General features: G+C 38.6%; 1 protein-coding gene across 2 annotated transcripts in view; it reads left to right on the top strand.

Moving 5' to 3' along the window:
* Positions 1-539: 539 nt before the first annotated feature.
* LOC119523534 (P antigen family member 3-like) overlaps positions 540-19,628 on the top strand; it is a 170,454-nt gene continuing 151,365 nt past the window's right edge. For both annotated transcript variants that reach the window (XM_037822344.1, XM_037822341.1), the window contains exon 1: positions 540-728. The gene's annotated coding sequence lies outside the window, so the exon portion shown is untranslated. The remainder of the gene's footprint in view (positions 729-19,628) is intronic.

The raw sequence follows: 19,628 nt of genomic DNA, 5'->3' as shown, positions 1-19,628 counted from the left end.
CCGCTCCCCAGGCCTGGCGGGCTGGGGAAGAGGTGCAGGTCCACAGCCAGAGGCAGCAGCAGAGGTGGTGTTGGGGAGGGGATGGACGCCAGAAAGAGGGGGTGGGGTAGAGAGAGAAAGAGGCTGGCCTGATAGCTGTATCCCGGGTTTTAGATCCGGGTTGAGGATGGTGGCTCAGAGCATCCGAGAGGGTTCCTGATGCAAAACGGGGGCAAGATGGGCCTGCCGGAGGGACTCTTCCGGCCTGGGAATCACCTCAGTTCATACAAATCCAGGTCCCAAGATGCTGGGGACACCCAGCCTGGGCGGGGCATCAGCGGGGAGTCCAGGACCATGGGCTGGACCCCATCCGTTCTGTCCGTCCCCCCTCTCCTCGATTTGCACGGTCCCTGCCTCTGGGGCGGGCGGAGGAGGGAGGGAGTCAGAGCGGGAGAGGGAGGAAAGGAGGGAGGCTGAGCAGGCAGGGAGACTCCCAGCTGCCAGCCTGGTCCTCCCTGGGGCGGGGCGGGGCCGGAGGTGGGGTGGGGGCTGGTGAGGCCAGGGAGCCACGGGCTGCCTGGCTGGCTGTATTTGCTGGCTTGGTGGCTGTGCTGCCAGGACTATAGCCAACTGGGGAAGAAAGGCTCGGGCCTTTCTGAGATGCTCGAGAGAGGCAAGCGTGGAGGTGGAGAGAGGTGGCCAAGAGGCTGCTGAGAGAGCAACTCACATGGGCTACGAGTGCAGAGGAGGTAGGGGATGGGGGAGGTCTGAGGTTGGGGTTGGGGCAGAATGGTCTGGTGGAAGTTTCTCAAAAGCTTTGGGGTGAGAGGAATGCTTAGGGCTCTGAGTGGTAAAATAGATAACCTTATGTAGAATGGGGTCCAATGAGCACCTTTCCCAACAAGGCCTGAGAGTGGGTTGGAGGGGGAGGGGAGGAACACTGCCCAGCTCTGAACACCCCCCCTCAGGATATCTCCCTCGCCACCCCTACCTTCTCTGGGCCAGCAGACAGGTTTCTGCGCATGTTTAAGGCCAGTTTGGGGGAAAGCAGAATGGGACAGGTGGGGAGGAAGCCTGGTAGGCAAAGATTTGAAGAGAAGCAAAAATATATTTCTTTCCCGTATGGGATTAAATGTTGCCACTGCGGTTCCCCTAATTTACAATATTCAAGAATCCCATTTCTCTTAATCTAAGAAACTTTATTTCATTTCCTCTCCTCCCTCATTTATTGGTTCATTCATTTATTAAGCATGTATTTCATGTTCATTCCAGTGTTGGGCACTGGAAATACATGCTAATCAGATTTGCTCCCTGTCCTTAGGAAACCCAGGTTCTACTACCAAATGGTGGTCCTGGAAGCCACTGGCATCTGAATTCCCTGGGGAGCTTGTGAACTGTAGATCCCCAGGCTCAATCCCCAGAAATAGTAATCTAGTAGGTTTGAGACGGGATTCCAAAATCTGCTTTTTGACAAGGAATTCTCGTCACTGAAGTTTGGGCCCCATGCTTTGGACAGGGAGAAAAACTTAGGAGTCAAAGATAAAATCACAATGGGAATTGGAAAATATTTTGAACTAACTCATAATGAAAATGTTACATATGAAATCTTGTATGATGCTGCTAAAGCTGTGCTTAGTGAGAAATGTATACCCTTAAATTCGTATGTTATTTTTTTAGAAAAACAAAGGCCAAAAATCAATGAACTAGGCATCCATCCCAAGAAGTTAGAAAAAGATAGGAAATTAACCTTAAAGAAAGTAGAAGGAGGGAAAGAATAGAGATTAGAACTGAAATCGATGAAAAGGAAACAGAACTACAGCAGAGAGGATCAACAACGTCAAAAGTTGGTTCTTTGAAGAAAATGATAAGCCCTTGCGAGACTGATCAAGAAAAAATATAGAGAAGGCACATTAACCAGTATCAGGAACAAAAAGGGGCACAACAATACAGGACAGAGAGACATTAAAATATAATGAGTATTATGAAGAACTTTATACCAACAAATTTGAAAGTTTAGATAAAATGGAAAAATTACTGGGAGAAATATAATTTACTAATATTTATATAAAAATAAATAGAAAAACTAAATAATTCTTTAACTATTAAATAAATTGAATTTATATTTTAAGATCTTTCCACGAAGAAACCTCCAGGCCCAGTGGTTGTCAATGGTGAATTCTACCAAATATTTTTTAAAATAACATTAATTTTCTAATGTTACACAAATTCTTCTGGAGAATTGGAGAAAAATTATATGGCCTTTTCAATAGATACAAAAAATCTATTATGAAAAAAAAACCCAGCAAAATTAAGTTTGCTAGGAATATAAAGGAGATTTCTTAATTTAATATACGGTATCTACAAGAATACTAGAGCAAATATTTTACCTAATGGGGAAATGTTGAATGCTTTCCCTCCAAGATTGAGAATGAGACAAGGATGTCCAGTATAGCCACTTTTCTTCAAATTGTACTGGAGGCCCTAGCCAGTGCACTAAAGGAAGACAATCTAAATGATATAAGAATTAGCAAAGAAGATATAGATGTGTAATTATTTGCAGAGGATATGATTTTTGTATATAGAAAACCCAAAAGAATTTGCAGAAAAGTTATTAGAATGAATAAGTTTATCAGGGTTGTGAGACAAGGTCAATACAAAAAAATTGTTTTTCTATGTACCAGCAAGACAAATGGAAAAAGATATCATTTGTATTAGCATTAAGACATTTAAAATATCTAGTAATAAATCTAATGAAAAATGTGCAAGACTTCTACACAGGAAACTATAAAACATCAGTAAGAGGAATTACAGAAAACTTAAATAAATGGAGCAATATACCATGTTCATGAATTATAATGATAGTCGACCTTCCTAAGTTGATGGAGTCAATGAAATACTAATCAGAATACCAATAGGTGCATGTGTGTGTGTGTTTGTGTGTGTGTGTAATTTGACAAGCTGATTCTAATATATCTCTAGAATTCCAAAGGATCGGGAATAGTTAAGATGCCCTTTAAAAAAAGGAGTAAGGTGAGAGAATTTCCTTTACCAAACATTAAGACTTATAAAGCTGCAGTATTTAAGCTGGGACGGCTTTGGCACAAAGATAGACAAACAGACTAATGGGACAGAATAGAGTCCAGTAGGAAACACATGCAGTAAGTGACCCATGGACACTTGATTTATGACAAAGTTGGCATTGCAAAGCAGTAGAGGGCAGTCTTTTCAATAAATGGTTCTGGGTTAATTGGATAGTCAGTCATATATGAAAATGTGTCTTGACCCAGCCTCACAGAATACCGCCAAATCAATTTCCTATATATTGAGAAGTTAATATAAAAAGCAAAACAATAAAGTGTCTGAAATATGATGCCGTAGAATATCTTCATCATCTTGGGGTAAGGAAAGACTTGCTAAACAAGACAAGAAACACAGAAAGGAAAAGATTGATAAATTGAACTACATTAAAATGAAAAACTTTTGGTCATCAACAGACACCGTTAAGAGAGTGTAAAGGCAAGTCACAGAATTGGAGAAGATATTTGAAAAACATATATCCAATAAAAGACACATATCCAGAATACATAAAGAACTCCTACCAACCAATAGGGAAAAGATAGACAACCCAATGGAATAATAGGCAAGACACTTGAATGGTCACCTTATAAAAGAGGATATCCACGTGGCCAATAAACTTAGGAAAATGTGCCCAATTTCATTAGTTGTCAAGGAAATATGAAATAAAACCACCCTCACTAGAATGGCTAAAAGGAAAAAAGAACAGCAATACTGAATGTTGGTGAGAATGTGGAGCAACTGGAATTCTCATACAGTACTGATGAGAACATAAATTAATATAACCACTTTGGAAACCTTTTAGCAATATCTGCTAATGGTGACCTCATTACCCAGCAATTCCAGTCCTAGGTATACACCCAACAGAAATGCTTACATATGTTTACCAAAAAAAAAAACATATAGAATAATGTTCATTAAAGAACTATTTGTAATTGTCCAAACTGGAAACAACCCAAATGCCCATCAACAGGAAAATGGAAATTAAATTGTGGTCAATTTGCACAGCACAATACCATACATCAAAGAGAAGAATGCACGACTACATGCAACAATATGGATGAATCCCACAAACATGCTGAGTAAAATAAGCCAGACACAAAATACATACTATATGATTCCATTTATATAAATTTATAGAACAGGCAAAACTAATCTAAGGTAATGGAAGGCAGAATAGGGATTACCTTTGGGGTCTGAGTAGAAGGAGGACCAAGGGTCCTTCTGGGCTGCTGGGAATGTTGTTTTTTGATTTCTGTGCTGATTACGTGGGCAATTACTTAGTAACAATTCACTGAGAGCTGTGCATTTATGTCTTGTGTACTTTTAAAAATGTGTGTTCTATTTCAATAAAAAGTTTTAAAAAATGAAAAACTAAAAGAAGCAATAAAATTCTTTCATTTTAATGTGAGACAGAGATGAGAACCAAGAGCTGTGGGAGCTTGGAGATGTCAGGGTCAGGGTGGGAAGAGGTGTTGATACCCTGGAGGAGTGTAGAAGAAGTGGAAGTGAGATGGAAGAAATTTAAGAGTCAGTATAGTATGTTGGCTAAGAGCACTGATTTTAGCGCCAGAATGCTTGGGTTTGAATCCATGCCTCTTACCCTCCTTGTGCCTCAGGTTCCTTATCTGTTAAATGGGAGTAATAATAGTATTTAAACACAGGGCTGTAGGATTAAATGATACGGTGTTTCTTAAGTGTTCAGAATACTGCCAAGGCATCAATACTATGTACATCTCTATTAAATAAGAATAGGTGCCAAGATGAGTGAAACAACCTGTGCAAAGACTTGGGGGTCCCAGAAAGAGCAATTTGGTGTGACCTGGGTGAGAGATGCTCATCAGGCAGGGATCAGACCCTGAATGCCAGGCTAAGGAATGCCATGCTAAAGAGCTCAGACTTTCTCTCAAAAACAAAGATATTGACCAGGACTGCTGCTATCCTGATTGGCCCTCAGTTAGCTTCCAACCCATGTCCTTTCAAGGCCCTCAGGAGAAAGGATTGTTTTGGTGAGGTCATTGGAGATGGTGAGGAACAGTGGTGAGAGAGGAAGGGCTCACAAAGGAAGGTGGGAAAGGGCAGCTGGATTCAAACCCCCCACCCTATCCCCCATCCCAAAACAGCCTCCTTTCCTTGGCAGTAGGAAGAAAGAGTTCTCCAGAAAGGCCTGTGTCTGTGAGATGAGCTCATAGGAATCAACGGGCAGAGCTGTAGAGGAAGAAGAAGGCAGGAGAAACAATCACATGTTTCTAGTCATAACTCCCCAACACTCTAGGAATGGGAGAGTCCTGGTTCTCTTCTGTGTATCCCCCTGAGCCGGGGGTGGGGGCGGGGGTGGTGGTGGGGTGGAGAGATAGACATGTTTTAGAGGATATAGGAAGTTCCTTATTTTCTCTTCCTTTCTCTGAATTGACAGTACTCTACCACTAGGCGGGCAAAAGTGCCTTTGTGGGGCTACTGTGGTCTACTTAGCCGTCCTGGCTGCATTGTATTGGGAGAAAGAGTGCCATGTTTTACCATTCAATTGTGCTTTTTAAAAATTCAACTTCTCCTCCCTAGTTCAGGCGTGAGTATGTGACCTAAGCTTGGTCAATGAGAATGAATTTCAAGATTCTTGCTTGGAATACAGGAACACAGACAGGCACTCTGTCTTCTATTAGATGTTGAGCAAGGAAGCACATAGTCCTGATTGCTGCTAGCAGCCATCCCATGACCTCTGGGAAGCTCGCCTTGAGAAAAGGTCAACATTCTACAGAAGGAACAAGTGATGGAAAGAAATGGGACCATAAGACCACTGAACCGCTAGATCAACCAACTCCGAAGCATACTCTGCTTCAGGACTTTACGGTTCCACCAGATAATAGATGCCTTTTACTGTTGCTAAAAAAATCAACTTTAAAAATGTGAAATATAGTGTACAGACAGAAATGTGTATAAAACTTATGCATGAAGATTAGTAAATGGTTTTAAAGCGAACACCTGTGTAACCACCACTCAGTTCAAGAAGTAGAATATTAACATGACTCCAAAAGCCCCCAGCATTAATTATTCTTTTATTCAAAAAACAAAAAACAAATGTTCTGTTGTAAGGAACACTCTATTTCTTATATAAACAGCTGGGAATGGTTTGGTACATTTCTCACCCATGTTTAACCGTCCAGTTACTGAATCTAAACAAGGCTTTCACCACAGGCTTGAAAAACAATGTTATTCTGGATTATTGTTTAGAGTCAGGGCCCCCTTTCATTCTCTCAAAAACCAGTTTTTTTTATTATGAACATTTCAAACATACAAAGTAGAGAGAGTAGTACCATGAACACAGATACGCACATACCACCCAGATTGGACAATAAACAAGATTTTACCATATTTGTTTCATCTATTCCGTCTCTTACTTTGTTGAGGTATTTCAAAGCAAATCCCAGACATTGCATCACTTCATCCCTATATACTTAAATATGCATTTCTATAAAATAAGGACATATTTTAATAAAACCATTATGCTATTATTCCACGTAAGCATAGAAATAATTCCTTGTGAAGTGGCTAAGAGCACTTAGCCTTAGCTTGGTAATGTCTAGTAACATCAAGCTATTAATAACTTGGTAATGTCTAATAATAACAAGTCCACAATTACCCAAATGTCTCCTTAATCAAAATTTCTCAACTGTCTCAAAAATGTGTTTTTATAGTGAACTTGTAATTAGGACCCAAACAATGTCACATACTGAATTGTTTGATATGTCTCTTGAGGGTCTCTTAATCTAGAGCAGGTCCTCCTTTCCTACTTTTTGTTTTATGCCACTCACTTGTTGCAGTTGTCTTATAGAAGGGCCCATCTTCTAGATTTGTCTTTTTGCTCCCATGTGTCACTTAACATGTTCTCGACACCTCATTTTTCTTGGAAATGGAAGTTAGTACTTAGGACTATTGCCTTCAGGTTATTTATTATTTATTTATTTGTAAGAACACTTCATAGGTGTCACTGTGAGAGTCCTACTTCATCACACCAGGGAGTATATGTCTGGTGGTCCTGCTTTTAATGATGTTAAGATTCATCAGTGGGTTAAGGTGGTAATAGACTGATCACTCCATCATAAATTTCCCCATCAACATTTCACCCATTGGTTTCATTTATTGATGATTGTTGCCCGAGTCAGCTATTTTATTTACATTTAATACTTATACGTGTTTATGTAAGTGCAAATGGTACTTGTAAGATGGTTATCTTTCTATCACTTTTCTACATTTATTAATGGCATCATTCTGTAAGTAAAATCTTTCCTTTGCCAACCCGGACTATTTGGGTACCCCAAAATACAGTTCAGACAGAAAAGACAGGAAAAATAAGATAAATATTTAATTTTGTCTTTATAAATGCCAGTTTTCAGGGTAAGGAATTGATACCTTAGTTATTTCCAATGGTTCAAATAAGGTTTCTCTTTTGCCTTTTTTTTTTTTTTGCTTCTTTTTGTTTTCAATATCATTTTGAACTCATGTTTTATATATATATTCAGTGTGTTTCAATCCATTGCAATCATTATTCTGTTTGATCTTCAAATTGTCCCATATTTGGCCAGTGGGAACTCCTTTAAATTTGCTCCTATGACTTTTTGTCATGACACCAGTAGTCTTTGATAGTTTTTGTGCTTTCTGGTATGAGTAGATGTCCCAGTCTCATCTTGGACATTTCCTGCCCCAGACCTGGAATTAGCCATTTCTCCAAGGAGCCTGGTTCCTTTTAGTGGAGATATATTTAAACACCAAGATATGGATGCTGAATGTGCTCCTTGATAGTGGGGTGTTACTGCTTCTAGGTATTTTCAGTGATCAGAGCAAGGAAAAATATTTTTAAGAGAAGTAAAGAAGCATTTGGTCATATTGGTATTTCTAATTCAAAATTAATATTCCAGTTTGTTTATGTAATTGTTTTTTATTTTTATACTTGTATAGCTTTTTTATCATACTGAAAATCTTCGTTCCTCACAGCGTTTATATAATGGCTTCTTTGTGTTAAAATAATAGAATCAATATTTCTACCAACAACTAGACTCCTGAAAGAAGTCTAAGATTTCTTAGCAGCAATATTTGTTCTTGGAATATATTCCACTAAAGATATGCATTCAAAACACTGTTCTAAAGTTGCTGGAAGTAATTTTTTTCCTCTGGAACTTATGCCACAATGTGATATAGTTAGGTTTATTCATCCTAGTTTGTTTTCAGTTTTTAGGGATTGACTTTAAACTTTTAATTGTATTTTAATTTTTGGATATGTAAAACATTTCTGTGTTTCCAAAGTTTAAACTGTATAACAAAGCTCATTCAGAGAAACTCGCTTCTGTGCCGTCCTTACACCCTATTACACCCCTCCCTCATAGGTCACTATTTTTATTAGTTTTTTTATGTATCCTTCCAGTGTTTCTCTTTGCAAATCTATAGATATCTAGATACTTATATATGTATATGTATATCTGTATATATTTATATATGATACCTATACTTTGCATTTCCCCCTTTCTTACCCCAAGGTAGCACTGAATACACTGTTCTACACCTCCTGCAAGCATCTACTGAGTGCCTATTATGTTCCCAGCACTGTGCTGAAATACTTCAGGCAATAGCAACCCTACTTATCATGTCCTAGTGTATTTTTTGGTATTTCAGTTAATTAGAGCTGCTGCTCTTATCTTTGTCTCTCAGGAGACAGTGCCCCGGTTGTCACTTCAGTGTGACTTTTATCTCCACTGTCTTACAGCAAGCACTGACAGTGACACACATTTGTCCCTCTGCATGTCAAAAGAATATACATATTTTTAATTACACAAGTAATGCATGGGAACATGCATATTGTGAAAAGTTCAAACAATACATAAGCGTATGGAATAAAAAGCCATCATTTCCCCTCACCCTCGCCAAATCCCATTGCATTTGCCTGAAATAATTATTACTATGGTGGTTGCCAAATGGTGATTTTCTAATTCCATTATTCCTTCTACATTTATTAGTTCACATTCTACAATAAGGAAGCACTTTCTCTTCTCCCCCATTTATTTATCCACTCATTTATTTGTTTTATCATTTGGATTTGTGGCTTCTTATTTTATTCAATGGGTTATAAACTGCTACTTTCATTATTTATTTTAATGTCCAGATTATCCGAGAATTGGACGGGGGAGGGGCTTTTTTTTTTTTTTATATTGTATAACATTTCTTTATTTGGTATACAAAGTTTCCATTATATTGTAATGAACACTTTTTATCTCTTTAAATAATTTGTTTTGAGAAGGAAGTTAACTTTTTCTAATCTTTGTGTCTGGCCTTTGAGATCAGTGTTCACTTCGTATGGCACTCTCTCTTTATTTACTTATTTTTTTTTTTATCTTCATTTTATTGAGATATATTCACATACCACGCAGTCATACAAAACGAATCGTACTTTCGATTGTTCACAGTACCATTACACAGTTGTACATTCATCACCTAAATCAATCCCTGACACCTTCATTAGCACACACACAAAAATAACAAGAATAATAATTAGAGTGAAAAAGAGCAATTGAAGTAAAAAAGAGCACTGGGTACCTTTGTCTGTTTGTTTCCTTCCCCTATTTTTCTACTCATCCATCCATAAACTAGACAAAGTGGAGTGTGGTCCTTATGGCTTTCCCAATCCCATTGTCACCCCTCATAAGCTACATTTTTATACAACTGTCTTCGAGATTCATGGGTTCTGGGTTGTAGTTTGATAGTTTCAGGTATCCACCACCAGCTACCCCAATTCTTTAGAACCTAAAAAGGGTTGTCTAAAGTGTACTTAAGAGTGCCCACCAGAGTGACCTCTTGGCTCCTTTTGGAATCTCTCTGCTACTGAAGCTTATTTCATTTCCTTTCACATCCCCCTTTTGGTCAAGAAGATGTTCTCCGTCCCACGATGCCAGGTCTACATTCCTCCCCGGGAGTCATATTCCACGTTGCCAGGGAGATTCACTCCCCTGGGTGTCTGATCCCACGTAGGGGGGAGGGCAGTGATTTCACCTTTCAAGTTGGCTTAGCCAGAGAGAGAGGGCCACATCTGAGCAACAAAGAGGCATTCGGGAGGAGGCTCTTAGGCACAACCATAGGGAGGCCTAGCCTCTCCTTTGCAGCAACCATCTTCCCAAGGGTAAAACCTATGGTAGAGGGCTCAACCCATCAAACCACCAGTCCCCTATGTCTGTGGTCATGTTAGCAACCATCGAGGTGGGGTAGGCCAATACCCCTGCATTCTCCACAGGCTCGGGGGAGGGGCTTTTGAGCTTGCTTTTGTGTCCTTTTAATATACCCCATCATGTTTTAGAGCACTTCCTTACTTTATGGCACAGTAAAATGTTCCAGGCTTATCTTGTACTTTTCCTGCCTAGTCCTGGAATCAGCCATTTCTCCAAGAATCCAGCCTTGGTTGCTGTTGGTAGAGATATATGGGCATTAGATACCCTCATTGCTACCAGGGTGTCATTGCTTCTAGGCCACCTCAGTGGACAGGGTATATTGAGAAACCTGGTTCCCATTATCCACAATATATTTACTTATTTGTTCATTCATAGGATATGAGTTCAGTAGTTTCAGAATTGCTAGCACACTACTGTGAAAAATAAACTTACTAACCAGGGTTTAATATTTGTTTACTGTTCTTTTTGTTTTTTCCCCTTCAGTGTAATTATGTTGTTCATTTGAATTAAGCTCATTTGTTTTTATTTTTTTATTTTTTATTTTTTTATTTTTTTTCCATTTCAACATTACATATGTTTAGTGTTTATTGTATTGGGGATTAAATCCCACATTATGATTAATGCACATTAATCATAAACCCAAACATGCACCATCACCATTATCTCCCATTCATTTTTCACAATTGCAGAGCCTTACACTATATGGAGGTAACATAAAACCATGGCACTACTCCTTACAGCAGAGTTTCTCAGCTTCAGCACTATTGACATTCTGGGTCAGGTAATCCTTCATTGGGAGGGGCTGTCCTGGGCATTGTACGATGTTTAACATCATCCCTGGTCTCTCCCCATTAGAGGCCAGTAACACCTCCACTTCCAGTTGTGACAACCAAAAATGTCTTCAAACATTTCCAAATGTCTGCTGGTGGTCAAAATTGCCCTGGGTTGAGAACCACCCTCCCACAGTTAGATATTTAAGTTGTTTCTAATGGTCTAGTATTATAAACAATGTTGTAATGAACATCCTTATATTTCTTAAAAAAGATACCTAGAAGTAAAATCCCAGGCCCAAATAGCTTGCAGCTAAGAGCTTTGTTACATAATGCTAACTTTTGCTCTCCAAGGCTACACCAGAGTATTTGAGATTACCGTCCCCACCTCCATCACATACCCTTCAACATCATCTTGTTGCCTGTTAAATTCAGTGAATTTACTTAATCCTGACATTAGCAGCTCTCCAGAATTTGGCCCCAATACTTCTTCCAATTTCATTTTCTGCGGTTTCTCTACACATCTTCCAAGCTCCACCCTAATGTTTTCATTCTTTCTTTCTATTCTTGCTGTGACTCTGCCTGCCCGTTACCACACAGTCCAAATGACACCACCTCTGGATTTTTCTTTAATGCCTCAGCTAGCATCTTTTCTTAACGGAACCCCCGAGCTGTTGTTTTCCTTCCATTCTAATGGGAGTTTATACATTCTAGGTTGTATTATTTCTCCACATCTATAGTCTCACCAAACTTAAGCTCCTTGAAGATAGCAATAAAATCTTACCCACTTTTTTTTTTTAAATATCCCAAAGGGCTCAGTCCAGGTTCATTCCTACAGTATGCCCACCAGGTTTAGTTCTGGTTAGGAATATAAAAATCTTTTGCAGGAAAATCTTTTACCTCATTTTTGAATATGCCAGATGAGGAATGCAAGCCTACTGAAGAATTTGAGTTATGATTGTTGGACAGGTATAGATAAGCCAGTATTTGCAGCAGGTCACCTACTAATATACATATTAAATGGGCCTGATTTCAGACATCAGTAGAAGGATCCAGGGAAGAAACTGGAAATCTGGAAGCTTGTTTCCCTGGTGGGGAGAGGGGAGCTACCAGTAGGGTTAGGAGAGATTGTTTTGGATAATCCAGTCTAAAGAAGAGCATGTACTAATAGAAGTTACTACTAGAAATCTAGCATTGTATGCCATGCAATGCTGCTGGCTTTTACTGAGACCCTGAAAAAGTCCCCTCCTCTCTCAAGGCTTCAATTTCCCCATCAACAAAATGAGGGGGTTGAATACTTTTTTTTTTTTTAATCTTCATTTTATTGAGATTCATTTGTTTTTATTGTATTCCATTTTGTTTTTCCCCATTCTTGTCCATTTTATGGATTGATTGACTCAGTATGTGACAAATTAACATTATTCTAAAGGTCAAAACTATGTAAAAATTATGTTCAGAGAAGAGTCACTTCCCCATCTCCTCTACCCCTTTCCCATCCACTCATTCTTTTCACTCCATTCCCACCCATCTCCTGTAGGTAATAAATCTCGCTAGCTTCTGGTTTATCCTGTGTTTCTTTTTGCACAAATGAACAATACGTGTCTCATTTCCACTTATTTCTTACACAAAACATAACATCCTATAGATACTCCTGCACTTTGTTTTTTCTTTTGCACGATGTACTTCACAAACATATCCTGGAAATATATGTACTTATAAAATATTCTAATGGTAAAATGTAATATACATATAGGAAAGCACATAAAATATAAATTCACTTTTAAAAGAATAATTATAAAGCAAACACTGATGTAACCAGGTCAAGAAACAGAATATTGTCAGCACCCTGGCAGTCCTCTGGGTAAATTTTGTCAATCATAGCTCTCCTCTAGAAGTAACCATCATCCTGATTTTATGGCATTCACTTGCTTTTCTTTATGGTTTTACTACCTTAGGTTAGTTTTGCCTCTATTGAAGTGTAACATGCACAAAAATTATGAACAGTTTGATGAACGTACCCAAGAAACAGATTATGACCAGCCCTCCAAAATCCCCACCTGTGCTCACTTAGTTACTTCTCACCTCAGAGATTTATTCACTCTGTTAATTGAACAAATAGTTCATTTTTATTGCTGAAGCTTTCCATTATATAAATATACCACAGTTTTTTTTATCATTCCATGGCATTGTTGAGCATTTGAATTGTACATACATAGCTTGTGAAAGAAGGAAAGAAATAACCTGAAGATCATAGCCTCAGAAGTGAGATTGACAGAGATTATTTCAGAATAATCACTCCATGACAGTTATGCCTGTGGGATTATGGGTACACAGATCTAGAGACATTTGAGCTAAGTTTTGAAGGACAAGAAGACAGGATCTCTCCAGGAAAACATAGAGAGAGACACTCAGAGAGAGACAGAGAGCACTTCCAGGCAGAAGAACATGGTGATGATCTGGGAACTGGTAACAGTTTGGGAAGGCTTGGGCAAAGGGAGCTGCATTTGGAGATGGAGGGGACAATTGAGGTTGGAGGATTGATTAGTGCGGCAAAGGACCTATCACAAAGGTCCTAGGGTGCTGGGGTTTAAAAGAAAGGACTTTATCCCTTAGGGATTGGGGCACTACTGAAAATTTCTCTTTCCCCCACCCCCTTCTCTTCCCTTCCTCCTCCCTCTTCTCTCCTCCCTCTTCCTCCTCCTCCTCCTCCTCTTCATCGCCTCCTTCTTCTTTAGCAGGGGCATTATGTGGCCTATTATGCAGTTTAGAAGGATCCCTCCAGCAGTCAGTAGGAGAGATGGATTGGAGGGATAGGAATAGGAGTCAGGGGGACTTGTGAGAAGGCCACAGCAACAGTCAGAGAGAAGTATATCTTAGATGGGTAAGAGTCAAAGCCCTGGAAACAAGCTCCCAAATTTGTGTCTTCAGCCCAGTTCTTTCTCCTGATCTCCAGACTCTTATATCCAACTTTCTACTCAACATCCCCAAGTTCTCACCCATTCTCAAATTAAACATATCCAAAACTGAACTCCTGACTTTGCCCCTAAAACTGGCCTCTCCTACATTCTTGCCCTTAGGTTGTCAATTCCATCCTTTTGGTTGCTAAGGCCAAATGCTTAGTTATTCTTGACTCTCTCTTTCACATCTCACATTCATTCTATCCTCAAGTTTACTAGTACATTAGTTTACACTTCCTAGAATTTTATATAAATGGAATCATACAGTATGTTCTCATTTTTTATCTGACTTCTTTCACTCAGCGTAATTAATTTGAGATTCATCATGTGATTGCGTGTATCAGCATTTCATTCCTTTTTCTGGCTGAATAGTATTCCATTGTATGGATGTACCACAAATTCTTTATCCATTCACCTGTTGAAGGACATTTGGCTGTTTCCAGTCTTTGTTTATTGCTAACTGCATCCAAATTTTCTCTATATGGATTAAGACCCACCCTAATTCAATTTGCCCACACCTTAACTTCTTCAAAACGTCCTATTTCCAAATGGGTTCACATCCACAGGAATACAGACTTAGATTAAGAACATGTCTTTTGTTGGGGTACATGATTCAATCTACCACACCTACTTAGGAAATCTTTGCCAAATCAAAAATGAATAAAATTTTCTCCTATGTTTTCTTCAATAAGTTTTTGTGTTTTGTTGTCATATCCATGGTCGCAAAGCTTTATGCTTATGTTTTCTTGTAAGAGTTTTATAGTTTTAGCTCTTAATTCAGATCTTTGATTCATTTTGAGTTAATTTTTGTATGTGGGGTGAAGTAGAGGTCCAACTTAATTCTTTTGCATGTATTTCCAGTTGTCCCCAGAACATTTGTTGAAAAGTCTCTTTTTCGCCATCCTTGTCTTGGCATCCTTGTCAAACTCAATTGATCATAAATATGAGTGTTTATTTCTGGACTCTTAATTCTAATCCATTGATCTATATTCTATCCTATGCCAGTACCACACTGTCTTGATTGCTGTAGCTTTGTGGTAAGTCTTGGTATCAGGAAGAATGAATCTTCCTACTTTTGTTCTTTTTCAAGATTGTTTTGGCTGTTGGGGTCCCTTGCAATTGTGTAAGAATTTTAGAATCAGCTTATCAGTTTCTGCAAACACAGCAGTTATAATTTTTGAAAGGAATTGCATTGAATCTGTAGATAATTTGGGAAGTTTTGCCATCTTAACAATGTTAACTCTACTGATCCATGAACATGGAATGTCTTTCCGTTTATTTAAGTCTTTTTTAATTTTTTTCAATTATAGTGTGCAGTTTTGGGTGTACAGTTTTGCACTTCTTTTGTTAAATTTATTCCTAAGAATTTTACTATTTTTGATGCTATTATAAATTGAATTATTTCTTTAATTTCATTTTTGGGTTGTTCATTGTTAGTATTTAGAAATACAATTGATTTTTGTATTTTGATCTTTTATCCTGCAACTTGCTGAACTCATTTCTTAGCTCTAACAGATCTTTAGTGGATTCCTTAGGACTTTCTATATACGAGAGCATGTCATCTGCAAATAGATATTGTTTTACTTCTTCCTTTCCAATCTGGGCATCTTGTATTTCTTTTTCTTGCCTAATTTCCCAGGTTAGAACCTCCAGCTCTTTCATAGAGCTACCAGACTTCTCTTAATTGCTTATCAGCAAAATCTCCATTGTTTTTCAGAGCACCCTTAGACTTGACCCTCCCTACATTCTGTTTTAAATAAAGTCAGTTCCTTTTGGTAGAACTTTGGATTTCTTTATTCTTATAGACTGCCTCTCTCCTGGGCAAAATTTCTGAGCCACTGCTGCATATGCTGAATGGGGATGGTAACATCTGCTCTTCATGGTGGAACGATAGGCCTAGGGTAGAGCCTACACCCTATCAGTGGGGACTGAGTGGACAAAGGGAGTCCCTGAACTGTCCGCCACACTCACCAGGAATTTAGCCTCTGCAACTAGGAATTGGAGGGGATGAAAATTGTTGATGTTCTGCCCCTCCCAATGAGATAATGTATCCCTTGATTGACAGCTGAAGGGAAAGGGAGCCCTGTGTTTTTGGCTACATCCTTCTGGAGTGGAGCTTCCATCTAGCTGAGCTGGGAGTGTGTAGGTTTCATGGCTCAAGTGCCACAGACACTCAAGATTTAATAGATTTGCTTGAATAAATGTTTCTTTGTTTTTTATATGCCCTTAGAACAATTTCTGGGAACTTAATTTTTAAAAAAATTTTCAATAGTTATGATTGTTTCATTGGGAAACAGATCTATGTAACTCCTCATACTACCCTTCTGGAAGTGGAATTCCTGGAGTGGCCTGTCCTTTTACTTTTAACCTATTTGTGTCTTTACATTCAAATTGGTTTTCTTTTAAGCAGCATATAGAGGTTTTGTTTTTTTTTTAATCCACTCTGACAATCTTTGGTTTTTATGAGGGCATTTAGACATTTTATATTTAATATGATTGTTGATATGTTTGGGTTTAAATATTCCATCTTGTTATTTGTTTTCTGTTCATTCAATCTATTTTTTGTTCCCATTATTCTCTTTTTCTGCTTTTCTTTGGATTAATGTCATATATTTTATTATTCCATTTTATCTCATTTGTTGATTTGTTGTCTTATGAGCTATACTTTTCTTTTTTTAGTAGTCAATTTAAGGTTTATAGCATACATGTTCAATTTATCACATCTACTTTTAAGTTATATGATACCACTTTGAATAGAGAATAAGAACCTTAACAGCTGTATAGTTACATTTCCCCTCTTCCTGCCTTTTTCCTTTTTGTTGGTATATTTTTTTTGCTTTTACTATTTTCTACACTCCACAATATATTCTTATTATTTTTGCCTTAAACTGTCAATTAACTTTTAAAATTATTTTGGAAATAAGAATATGAGTGTTTTATATTTACACACTCCTTTCACTCCTTTATCATTTCTGGTGCTCTTTTTTATGCATGTCTCAATTTCTATCTGGTATCATTTTCATAATGCCTGAAGGACGTTTTATTTTAAATTCAGTTTTATTGAGATATATTCACATACCATACAATCATCCATGGTGTACTGTCAACTGTTCACAGTACCATCATATAGTTGTGCATTCATCACCCCAATCTATTTTCGAACATTTTCCTTACACCAGAAAGAACCAGAATAAGAATAAAAAATAAAAATAAAAAAGAACACCCAAATCATCCCCCCATCCCACCTATTTTTCATTTAGTTTTTGTCCCCATTTTTCTACTTATCCATCCATACACTGGATAAAGGGAGTGTGATCCACAGGGTTTTCACAATCACATTGTCACTCCTTGTAATCTACATTGTTATGCAATCGTCTTCAAGAGCCAAGGCTACTGGGTTGGAGTTTGGTAGTTTTACGTATTTACTTCTGGCTATTCCAATCCATTAAAACCTAAAAAGTGTTATCTATGTGGTGCGTAAGAATGTCCACCAGAGTGACCTCTCAACTCCATTTGAAATCCCTCAGCCACTGAAGCTCCACTTCGTTTCATTTCACATTCCTTCTTTGGTCAAGAAGATGTTCTCAATCCCATGATGCTGGGTCAGATTCATCTCCGGGAGCTTCCTGAAGGACTTTTTTTTTTTAATTCAATTTTATTGAGATATATTCACATACCATGCAGTCATACAAAGTGTACATTCAGTTGTTCACAGTACCATTATATAGTTGTGCATTCATCACCAAAATTAATTTTTGACATTTTCATTACCACACACACACAAATATTAAGAATATAAATTAAAGTGAAAAAGAACAATTAAAGTAAAAAAGAACACTGGGTGCCTTTTTTTTTTTCTTCCCCCATTTTTCTACTCATCCATCCATAAACTGGACAAAGGGGAGTGTGGTCTATATGGCTTTCCCAATCACACTGTCACTCCCTCATAAGCTACATTTTTTTTTTTTAAGTTTCTTTTTTTATCTTCATTTTATTGAGATATATTCACATACCACGCAGTCATACAAAACAAATCGTACATTCGATTATCCACAGTACCATTACATAGTTGTACATTCATCACCTAAATCAATCCCTGACACCTTCATTAGCACACACACAAAAATAACAAGAATAATAATTAAAGTGAAAAAGAGCAATTGAAGTAAAAAAGAACACTTGGTACCTTTGTCTGTTTGTTTGTTTGTTTCCTTCCCCTATTTTTCTACTCATCCATCCATAAACTAGACAAAGTGGAGTGTGGTCCTTATGGCTTTCCCAATCCCATTGTCACCCCTCATAAGCTACATTTTTATACAATTGTCTTTGAGATTCATGGGTTCTGGGTTGTAGTTTGATAGTTTCAGGTATCCACCACCAGCTACCCCAATTCTTTAGAACCTAAAAAGGTTGTCTAAATTGTGCGTAAGAGTGCCCACCAGAGTGACCTCTCGGTTCCTTTTGGAATCTCTCTGCCACTGAAGCTTATTTCATTTCCTTTCACATCCCCCTTTTGGTCAAGAAGATGTTCTCCGTCCCACGATGCCAGGTCTACATTCCTACCCGGGAGTCATAGTCCATGTTGCCAGGGAGATTCACTCCCCTGGGTGTCTGATCCCACGTAGGGGGGAGGGCAGTGATTTCACCTTTCAAGTTGGCTTAGCTAGAGAGAGAGGGCCACATCTGAGCAACAAAGAGGCATTCGGGAGGAGGCTCTTAGGCACAATTATAGGGAGGCCTAGCCTCTCCTTTACAGCAACCGTCTTCCCAAGGGTAAAACCTATGGTAGAGGGCTCAACCCATCAAACCACCAGTCCCCTATGTCTGTGGTCATGTTAAGCTACATTTTTATACAATCATCTTCAAGATTCACGGGTTCTGGGTTGTAGTTTGACAGTTTCAGGTATTTACTGCTAGCTATTCCAATTCATTAGAACCTAGAAAGGGTTGTCTATAATGTGCGTAAGAGTGCCCACCAGAGTGACCTCTCGGCTCCTTTTGAAATCTCTCTGCCACTGAAGCTTATTTCATTTCCTTTCATTTCCCCCTTTTGGTCAAGAAGATGTTCTCCATCCCACAATGCCAGGTCTACATTCCTCCCCGGGAGTCATATTCCATGTTGCCAGGGAGATTCACTCCCCTGGGTGTCAGATCCCATGTAGGGGGGAGGGTAGTTATTTCACCTGCCAAGTTGGCTTAGCTAGAGAGAGAGGGCCACATCTGAGCAACAAAGAGGCATTCAGGGGGAGGCTCTTAGGCACAAATATAGGCAGGCCTAGCCTCTACTTTGCAGCAACAGTCTTCCCAAGGGCAAGTCCTGTGATAGAGGGCTCAACCCATCAAACCACCAGTCCCCTATGTCTGTGAGCACATCAGCAACCATCAAGGTGGGGAAGCCCAACACCCCTACATTCTCCACCAGCTCCTCAAGGGGGCTCTGCATATTTTTTTTCATTTTTTTTAATTAACTCTTTTTTTTTAAATTTACTATTAACTATATCAAAAAAAGATTTAAAAAAACATACAATTAAAAAACATTTCACACAAACTATAACAAGGGAGTAAGAAAAAGGCAACTAACCTAAAATAACTACTTTACTTCCAAAATGTTCATACTCTACCCCAAGAAAATAACCTAA

Source organism: Choloepus didactylus, chromosome X (assembly GCF_015220235.1).
Source record: "Choloepus didactylus isolate mChoDid1 chromosome X, mChoDid1.pri, whole genome shotgun sequence".
Taxonomy (NCBI): domain Eukaryota; kingdom Metazoa; phylum Chordata; class Mammalia; order Pilosa; family Megalonychidae; genus Choloepus; species Choloepus didactylus.
This window is presented reverse-complemented; position numbering and strand designations above follow the sequence as displayed.